This window comes from Myotis lucifugus, unplaced genomic scaffold (genome assembly GCF_000147115.1).
Source record: "Myotis lucifugus unplaced genomic scaffold, Myoluc2.0 scaffold_3, whole genome shotgun sequence".
NCBI classification, from domain to species: Eukaryota; Metazoa; Chordata; class Mammalia; order Chiroptera; family Vespertilionidae; genus Myotis; species Myotis lucifugus.
In genome coordinates, this window is record NW_005871051.1 from 10,733,856 (window position 1) to 10,744,534 (window position 10,679).

Here is a 10,679-nt window from a genome sequence, read left to right on the forward strand (position 1 = left end):
TTCTTTTGGGGCTTTACCTAGGGACATAGAGAATGGGATTGAAAAAGGCCTGGGGCGGGAACCGGTTGGGGGGAGCCATTGGGGGGGGGGGGGGGGGGGGAATAGAGGGGCATCTGTAATAATCTCAACAATAAAGATTAAAAATAATAATAAAATAAAATAGTTCCTTCAGTCTTTTAAATGTATCCAAAGAAATCTAAATACCATAACAATTTGATGCCATTTATTCTTTTAAAATAAAAAAACATTTTTTAAAATTTACAAGTTCAGGGTTCCTTGTTAGATACCCTCAATGAGCAAGATTTTTTAAAAATTATTTTTGGTATTGGTTAATGTGCATTTTTTAAAATTGTATAAGCTTAAGACTTTTTTTTTTTTTTTTTTTTTTAAGCCTACAGCACCCGGTATTCCCAGGCGGTCTCCCATCCAAGTACTAACCAGGCCCGACCCTGCTTAGCTTCCGAGATCAGACGAGATCGGGCGCGTTCAGGGTGGTATGGCCGTAGACAAGACTTTTTTTTAAGAGAAAAAAAATCTCATTGCAATCTATTAAGTAGTATGAAATCTTCCCAGGAAATCCAGGAAGTGGGGAGAAGGATGAGAACATTTTCCCTTGGGACAACTGAAAACATTCTTTCGGGGAGCCCTCCACCCCCACCCCAGCCAGCCAATGGTTTCTATGTATCTAAGAAAACACAAATACATACCCCTGGGAAGGAGGGAATGCAGCCTGCACACAGGGCTGGCATCTCTGAAATAAATCTCTCCATAGGTGCTGGGCTAAACCTTCAATATGAGGAAATAATCTTTGAGTTTTATAGCAACATATGCATGATTCTTCCCCCTCCCCCATAGAACTCCCAACACGAACAACCACATCAAATTATTGCTTCTCAGAGGCCAATTCAAAAACACCCTACTTTATCACAGAAAAAATATTCCTTGTGTATGTGAGTGCTTCCATTATGTCTTATTTGAAGGGGGGAAATGAAATAAAAATCCTATCTGAGATATTTATAGATCTCATAAAACCTCATTCACTCTCATAAGCTGCTGTAAGCTCAGTCATCAGGTAAGGCAGAAATGGCAGGTATAGTAACCAGTACTGTATTATGTTATATGTGCCTAATTCTGGCCCTTAAAAAAATAACTGCATGCTGGAAAAACTTAGCAGTAAGTCATAAGTAAAACTGGAGAGGAAGAAAGGGGAGCGGGTTGGTTATTTGCATGAGCAGGCCAAGCAAATTCCAAGGATGTCAAACTAAGGTCAGTTCTGGGGATAATGAGTATTGCTTGTTTTTCCCCAGTTCTAAATACAAGTCACTTCATGAGAGCCTCTCCTGTGGATGGATAAAAGAATACCATGTCCAATGCTCAGCACACTCCCTTGCCTCGCCCCCATCATTCACCTTCTCTTAGATATGCCAGGATCACTGGGACCTTAGAGCAGGGGTGGGGAACCTTTTTAATGCCAAGGGCCATTTAGATATTTATAACATCATTCCTGGGCCATACAAAATTATCAACTTAAAATTTAACCTGCCAGATTTTGGTCAAACATTTGATTTATTCATCCCGAATGCCTTGGCAGGGCCAGACCAAATGATTTCCTGGGCCTTATACAGCCCACAGTCTGGATGCTCCCCACCCTCGTCTTAGAGAGACAAGTGATACTATTTAGAAAAAGAGCACTGAAGGGAGGAAGAATAGTTGAAAATAGGGGAGAAAGGAGCATTTGTTGAGTGGATGCTACGTGCCAGACATAGGACCAGAGAGCTTGCCTGGCCTCATGTAGGCCTGATTAACTCCATTCCACGGATGATGGAATGGGACTCAAAGATGTTATGTGTCTTTCTCAAGGATCCAGCTCTGCCAGATTTCAAAGCCTCCAAGTAATGCATCTACTACAAAACACTGTGACCTTAAGGAAATTTAGCACAATCTAGTCTTTTTATAGTGAGAAAACCAAAGCCCAGTGAAAAGACCAGAAAACCATGCAACTCCCTACAGATCCATTGGTTGCCAGGCTTAGGCTTCTGGCTTGGTGCCTACTACCTGAGGAGGAGTGAATATAAATGTAAAAATTCAGTGTTGAGCTGACTTCCCGGGTCTGGATCCTGGCCCAGCCACTTCCAAGTTGTGTGACTTGAGGCAAGCCATTTAATACCTCTAACCTCAATGTCTCCGTCTGCAAAATGGGAATAAACAGAATATGTAATACACAGGGTGGTTGTGAGTACTGAATGAAATGCTGCGTATAAGGTGCTCAAAAGATATTATCTCTTTGAAGTATTTGATATATATTAGGTATTATTATGATGCTTATCGTGATGATAGGAAGGTTAGCCAAGTGGAAAGAGGGAAGGGGAAAGTGTGTTCCACCACTGGTTTTGCAAGTCATCTGCTTTGTAGCCACATTAAGACAACTTGCTAAATCTTCCTCTGCCCCATGTTCTCACCTCTGAAAGGGAAATTCTGTAACATCTGCCTGCTCCTTAGTTACAGAAGGAATGTGCCAATGATGAGATTGTGAGCAAAACACCCTAAGCCTTTGAGAACAAAAAGCTCAATAAAGATGTTTGTTAGACTTTCACAAGCAAACGAGAGAAATCATCTCTTGGTCCATATTAGAGAAAATGAGCACCTTGACATAGAGAGGCAAAGGCACAGGCCAGGGCTGAACAACCTTGGAACACAGTAATGAAGCCAGCGACTCAAATTTACATTGAGTAGCCCCTCAGGTAGCTCACAGGAGAATCATATCTGCATTGAGACCTCCTCACAGAAGGCATCTTCACCCTCATGGGCAGGAGCTGCGCTCTATTAACAGGGTCTACCGTGACCAAACGAACCAAGAACAAAAGCTCAAAAGGTAAAAGTAGATGGAATGTAATTCTACTCCCTTGTACACTGAGCAAATGTGCTGCCTCTCCAAAACTAAGAGCCAACGCTGTGACCCGTCCATTGAATTCCTGCTAACCGGGCTCTGGAAGGTGAGGGTGGGAGTGGGGTCAGGAGCAGGAGCAGGAGCAGGAGCAGGCGGGCACTCCCTGCCAGAGCAATTGCTGCACGGCTAATTGCCGTTTTCACAGCTGGATTGAGCTTCCCAAAAGGCATTCTTCAACCCTAAGCTCTGAGCTCTTCACACGATGTTCTTTCTTACCCCCATCAAAGACAGTTTATAGATGAAAGGATGTAGCTACAGTACATGCATTTTGGCAAACATTACAGTCTGAAATAGAGGCATTTCTATGGCTTCTTTGTGAAGATCACCACATGCCCATGGTCATTGCCACAAGAGTTAAGCCTTCACAGACGGGGAGGCAGCCTCCTTGCCTGAATGTCCTCAGTGGCAATTCTCCCACCGTTTATTTTTGCTACTCTTACTAGAAACATGGGTCCTTGGAAATTCCTTATAAACAGAGTCTACTTCCAAATAGTGAGGTCAGTAAGGAATATGGAGAGCTACTACCTAATGCCCATCCGGCATCATCCAACATATGTTCATACATGCATCCATCCCTTTGCAACCAAAGCGCAGGCTGAGGTAAGTGGAAAATCATGGTCAAGGGCCTTCCAAGAATGAATTATCTGAAGCACAGCATGGCCAAAGTTTAATGCCCAACATCACAAAGGTACCAGAAATGGAATTTGACCAGGTTAAGCAAACCGCTAGTGGGTCACAAGAAATGTGAGCCAAATGAGCATTAGATACTATAAGGTGAGGAAAACCAAAACAAAAAGGATGAAATAACACTTAAGCAGTCACTATTAATCAATGAGCTACATGAACTATATCAACTATATCCACCAGTACTGCCCGGCTTTATTATAAATCTCTGTTACACTTACATTCAATTACATACATAAGAAATGGACTATTTCTATACATGGAGTGGGCGCCTACAACTCTCATGTATATATATTAACCCTATAAGCCATGGCTACATATTAGAATCACCTATTAGCTTTAAAAAAACATTGATACCTATCCATTCTACCAAATGAATACTGATTTAGTTGGTCTGGGGTGCCCCACAGTTGAAAACCACTGCTATAGACACAGGCAAATCTTAAATCAAGTCATATGATAATCCTTAAATATCCACTGAATCCCTAGCACAACACTCTTTAAGAACCTGATGAGTTCTATACCAAACGTATATTATCAAAATTATAACCAAGGTATCAAGTCTGCTCTAAATCATACAATCCAACTGGAAAACTAAGACAAGAAGGAAAAAAATAAAATAAAAAGGAAAGCTGTACTACCAGACAAAACTTAAAAGCAGCAGGAGGAAGTAAAAAGTTCTACACAAGAATGTAATAGTAGCAATTATTGTTGGCCAAGGAAAAGGGGTGGAGTTTCCTAGAAGATGGGACATCATGTTAAAGGATGGGTAGAATTTGGACAAAGAATCAGATATGAAGAGGAAGGAAGGAAAAGGCTGACGGAAATGACATAAAAACAGAAACAGGAAAAGCACAGTCATATATTCGGATGGCATTTACTACACATGAAAGGGGGAAACTGGTAACTATTCTCTAAACCTAATCTTGGAATGTCTTGACTCTTAGAAGTTTTGCTGGATCCTCTGTGTAACAGGGCGCCACTGACAATTTGGAACCATGGTGATGGAAGTAGAAAGTCAATCTAAGGGAGGTGACAGGGGCTGCCTTCGGGCAATGGCAGAGGGAATAGAAAGTTGAAGAATATGAAGTATGGGAGGAGTCAAATCAACAGGATTTCTCAACTGATTAGATTTAAGAGAAAGAGAGTAGCCAAAGATGACTGAAGCTTCAAACCTAGATACAGGAAGAAAGCTCATATCAAGAAATCAGAAAGCCAGGAAAAGAAGGAAAGAGGTTGATGAGTTTAAGCTAGTGATCCTGGGACAACCCCAAAGCCTGTAGTATTGTCAGTCCCGTGTTTCCAATTCAAACATGTGAGCCTGAAACTCAGAAAAATATCCGAAGTTGGAGATGTAGATTATCGCTTTGAGGAAATGAAGTAGCCTCCATTTGGGATGGAAATTTCAGTTTTGAAGATCTTAGAGGTGAAACAAATTCTTGGAAATCAATGAGAATTTTCACCATCATAACTACGAGAGATTGGGTCGAGAAGGGCAAACACTCGCTGGGCAAAGGAGTGGAAAGCAACCCTATGTTGCCTTTCCTCACTGGGGACATTGTGAAAATGAGGCCTGCTTCAACCTCTAGCCTCAAAAGGACTTTCTGAAAAGACTCCTAGAAGCTGACTTTCTTCCTCAACTGCTTATCACAATATTCAGTATTTTCTGTTTAAATCTGTAAAACATTACAACCTCACTGCCTATCCAATCCTCTCAAGAAATTTGAAAACACTTCTAAAAAGGTTTTTCTGAATTGGCACGTGATTGCTGTTAGTTTCCTGCAGCCCCTTTGTTGGAAAGGGGTCAGAGACAAAGCCAGTTCACATTTGACGCTTTCTACGTAAAACCCCAGTTCCATCTCCCATCCAACTCCCCACCACATTACCTCAATTACTCCCCGCCCCCACTTTATTCCCACTCCATTGGTTATTATTCAAGTGACAGTACTTTCTTTTTTTTTTTTTCTCAAGTTATAATTGAGAGTTTCTGTTATTCTGTTTTGTTATTCGGGACAACATACATTTTCCAGGTTACCACACGTTATTAAAAGTGGAAAAGGGATTAAGTTACATATATAAGCCTTCTTCAAGATATTCATTTAGGGCCCAAACAATTCGACAATTCCATGTACTAGTACTGTCCCAAGTCAAAGCAAGATTTTCTTGCCTCCCTTTAAGGGGAGAGAGAGAGGGAGAGCGGAGGAAAGAATGATAAGTGACTAAAAGTTTATTCTGGGGATCAGCAAGTGAACTGATCTCGGCATCCAAGAGTCCTGGGCCCTTTGGTGATAACAACAGTAGGTGATCTTGGAGGATCAATGCCTTGTCTGGCTTTAACAACCACTTGGTACAACCCTAGTGATTGAAGACCCTTTTAGGATAAGAAATTCTAAGAGCCTATGCTCCTAGCTCTGGTATAAGGCCTGGGGCCTGACTTTCAATATGACCCTCAGGAAATGTCAATAAACCCATACTCAGAAATAGATATTGCATATGGCTCCACATTAATTATGTTAATTACCTCTAATCACTTCCGAATGACACAGACATGGATGCTGTTTCCTGGCCATTATGGACAGACATGTGTTTCCACACTGTACACTCATCTGTCCTAAAAGGGCCACCAGCCCCTGACATGCCATTAGCTAAACGAACAACAGAACTTGGTAAAATTCAGGCATGTTTTATAAACAAGGCTGTAACAAAGTGGTAAGTACAAATACACAGAGTTCAGTGTTCAAAAACTCAGAGGACTTAAAATTTCTTTATTTTGGCATTTGTATTCTAGTTTTTTATCGCTTAATTTTGAACATGCTTGTTCTCCCCCACTGGAGTCAAGCCCATCCAAGGCAGAATCCAGATCCAGTTCAACTTTGCATCACCCAAACAGTACTTTGCACATAACCAGATCAAGGGATGAAGCACTTACTGCGAAATATTGTCCACATGTTAGTATAAACAAAGAAAACCCCACAAGGTGTGACTGGGTGCATCTCCCAGGTCAGTCAGGAATGGTTTCAGTATGAAATGAGAAGTCACTCACATCGCCAGCAGGCTGATCCTGGCCCCATATCCCACTGCTGCTCAGCTGTAACCTGGACACAGCACACATGTCGTGGACGATAGCGCAACAGACACAATACACTTAGCAGGACCAAGTTCTCAGGGTCACACCAAAACACCAAGTGAGGAAACCAAACAGGGCTCACGGCAATAAAAACAGTTCTCCAAATCAGCAGCAGAAAATAAAGGCAAAGTAGGGGGAGGAGCAAGATCATGACCAACATTAGGTAAAAGCATGTCCTGTTAACGGCAATACTTTGTTTATTGCGGGGACTCTTTTTTGAATTGTTGACAGTGTTACAGATGTCCCCCCATTCCACTCTCCTCTCCCCCCTCCACCCAATCCCTTCCCCACCGCAGGCCTTCACCACACTATTGTGTGTGTCCATGGGCTATCCCTATATGCATGTAAATTCTTTGGTTAATCTCTTCCCGTCCCCCTTCCCCGCTCCCCTCTGAGATCTGTCCGTCTGTTCCATGTATCCAAGCCTCTGGACCTATTTTGTTGATCAGTTTATTTTGTTCATTAGATTCCACATACAAGTGAGATGGTGTGATAATTTGCCTTCCTCTGACTGGCCTATTCTGCTTAGCATAATAATCTCTTACACTAAATTGAATAAGGATGTTTTCTCCTGTGGATGTTCTAAGATAACACACAATGTCACTGGGCGGAGGAGTGTTTCTTAACTTGCCAGTGTGACCTGTAACTTTAATGATTAGATACTAGCACACGTGGTTGTGGAGCTTCCGAATCACTGTACTTGGGTAAGATTTGATCATCTGGGTTAAAATGTCTTCCACCTGCTTATGCTAAGCAAGCACTCACTGACTGATCTGGGAAAGCAAAGGGATTATTTGTAGAGACTAAATCTCCACCCCTCACCTCCTGGCACCACTCAGGTTAAGTTGGGGAGCTGTCCTAAACTTTCAGCAAGTCCCAGTCCCAGCACACATGCTAGCTGCTATAAGGGAGTGAACCCAGAATCACCGAGGCGGTTTCTGCATTTGCCAGTCTTGGGATTCAGCAAAGGTGATTTTTTTTAAAAAAGCTTACACGTGCTGCAAATTGCAGAGAGAGGGGGCATCTACTAACCCGCGTGGTCGGCTATCCTACCACCAGCCAGCTGAGACCGGCCAGAGCAAGCTGCGTTCTTCTTCCCCCAGTAGGCACGGAGTGATTCAAGAAGACTGCAATGCCTCCTTGTACTCAACATTTAAAACACAGGAATTCTCTGAAGGGAGCAGAACCTGAAGATTTATAAGAGAATGGCTACTAAAAGCCCCATTAGGACCCTCGCTAAACTCTTCCCGTTTAAGTGGACAGGCAAATAGGCCCCACTGGCACTTATATTTAGAATGGGCTGGAGGGAGCAAGAGCCCCATTTGGAGCTGAAGGTCTCTGACATGCCCATACATAAATCATTTCAGGGTGAGGCTGTCACAGCGCATCTTCTGTCCTGCCCTTTAAATGGATTGGACCCCAACATCACATTCTCCATCAGGGTAAGAAGTGGGGGTGGGAGTTTCAGGGAGAACAAAGAAGTCACCACTTCCTTTATACCCCCCCCAAACACACACACACTGCCCACTAAAGACAGATGTAGCAAAAATATCTGCATTGTAACATTCACCCACTTGCAGACACCAAACAGCAAACAAGTTGAGTGAATGATAATGGTTGAGAACCCCTACACCTACACAAAGATGTATCTATTGTAAAGAACATGGGAGTGAATCTATTAAAGAAAGGCTAGGAGTGTGATTGATTGCATTCACATGTGCTTTCATTTGCAAAGCTACCTTTTATTTAGTGATTGCATCCTTATACAGAAATTCTAGATAACGGGCAATTCTAATTTTTTTATTCCATCTACCAAGACACTGTTTCAAATAAAAACAATATATAGACTTATGGTAACTGAAGAGCACACAAATCACTTTTTTTTTTTTTTTACAAAGCAACAGCTATTTTATCCTTTCAGTGTGGTTAGCAAGGCTCCTTTGTGTCTACAAATTTCCCTGGGTGGTGCTGTTGCCAAGAAATTCTAATTCATGACAAGGGTTTCTGCAAATTGGGGACAGAGGCAAACCTGCGGATGCAGGGACCCTCCGGCTTGCTTTGTCTTTCTGGCTGAGACAGCACCTGGCTGCTCGGGCCTACAGAAGGCAGTGTGCAAAGGCAAGATCACCTGAGAGAGGGAGAAGCAACACAGCTCCCAGATCTAATCCCCTCCCTTGTACCACGAGGCTGTTCTTGGAAGGCAACCATTTTTGTAGGTTGTCCCCTGGAGATGCCTCGCACCGAAGGCCCTTGTAAAAGTGTTTCAGGATGTCTGAAGCCGAGTTGAAATTGCAGTGCTATGGGGACGTTTTAGTTCTTACAGTAGCCAAGTATGCCATTAGTTTAAAACAATGGGGAAATGGGGGAGGAGGGAGGAATATTCTATGATTTATTTATTTGTTTCCAGTAGCAGTGGAAAATTTTCTCTGAGCAAAAGGGAGGCCTGAAACTGACCCCATCTGCCAATTATGAATCAGCATTAACAACAAGCATAATTCCATAAGAGATTTCAAGTAAACATACCATGCTCCTCGGTGGCATGAAGCACAGCTAAGTGCAGAAAAAGACGCAGACAGCACAGCTAAGTGCAAATCATTACTTGACCTGCACTGATGGAATAGCAGGCTGGGGATAAAGAATATATCCAAATTCTAAAAGTCTCTGTAGCTTCCCGAAGGCAAACAACCAAGAAAATTTTATTAAATCCTTTTTATTTATAACTCAACAGCTCAACAGTGGGTCCAGAAAAACATGTTTTCTATTGCCAACAAAACTCATGAATGGCTCTTCTTTTATCCATCGCCAAGTGGTACCCCCTATAAGCTACTCTAGCTTCTGTCATACTTTTGACTTTTTCCTACTTTTGCTCAGACAGCTCTTGGAAAATTTTCCTGCAAGTTTCCAAAGAGGTTAAGACTGGTAGCCTTAAGACTTGTGCGTCAGCTGAATTCCATAAAATAATAGACCACATAAGCACAGTGTAATTTATAGTTATATGACAGGCAGAGATGATGTTACTTGGGCCAACTGCTTAAGTATGCAGTCAGAGCCCAGGAGTGGAGAGCAGTTAATGTAGGAAGTCCATCTGGATTTTAAAATTATACCTGCAATGATTTTCAGAGTTGGAGTTGTATGTGGATAAGGTATCATTGCCCGAAAACTCAATATCAAAATATGAATCCGTGACAGGAGGGCCGTCGAAGGCTCACTGACTATTAAGCAAGACAGTTATCTCAGACCATATGTTTAAAATAAAATCCTCAAATAGTTCATCCTCAATTTTCAAATGCACAGATGTTCTTGGGTTTATCGTCCAAGCCATTCTTTCTCTATAAACGAAATCAAATCAGATTATTGGAATCTCTGTATTTCACTCATCTCCTCCAAACCAGGTACACTGCTCACTTTCAGAAGAACATCTCCTAATTGCTCCTTATTTGACCTCTAAAATCTGATTACTCCAGAGCATGAGGAAACTTCCTCCTGCCTGGGGTTCTTTGTAGCAACCTTCTTGAGCCTTTTTGAGCAAAGGAGCCTCAAAATTTCACCATCTGATGGTTGATTTGGAACCAACAGTGCATATAAGTACCCCCCCTCCTTACACTCAGAAGGAGGAAAGGGGGGGTAGGAAAAAGGGGGAAGGAAGAGATAGAGGTTGGAGGTTTTGTCATCAGTATGAACTTAAGAGTCAGAGTCACCTTTATATAGAGCAGCTGTGACTCTAGAGTCCACAGCAGAAAGCCCCTCCGAGCCTTATGTTATTTAGGAGTGCTTCCCCACAAGTTATGTTTCGGTATGTGTGTGCTTCTGGCACAGCTTGGCAAAGGCTTTTAAGATGAGGGTAGTTGGCAGTTGGAGAGGGTTAAGGCAAGACATAAGGAGGGAGGCGCAAGGGGAGGGGGGTGAAAGAGGTCCTGGAAG

At 42.4% G+C, this 10,679-nt stretch overlaps 1 protein-coding gene and 1 non-coding gene across 6 annotated transcripts in view; both read right to left on the minus strand.

Annotated features, from left to right (window-relative positions):
* Positions 1 to 10,679, minus strand: part of KLF7 (Kruppel like factor 7) — a 95,055-nt gene that overhangs the window by 81,655 nt on the left and 2,721 nt on the right. The gene's annotated exons all lie outside the window — the stretch shown is intronic.
* Positions 390 to 508, minus strand: LOC111828098. Its single transcript, XR_002831877.1, has one exon. It is a non-coding gene; the product is annotated as a 5S ribosomal RNA (ribosomal RNA).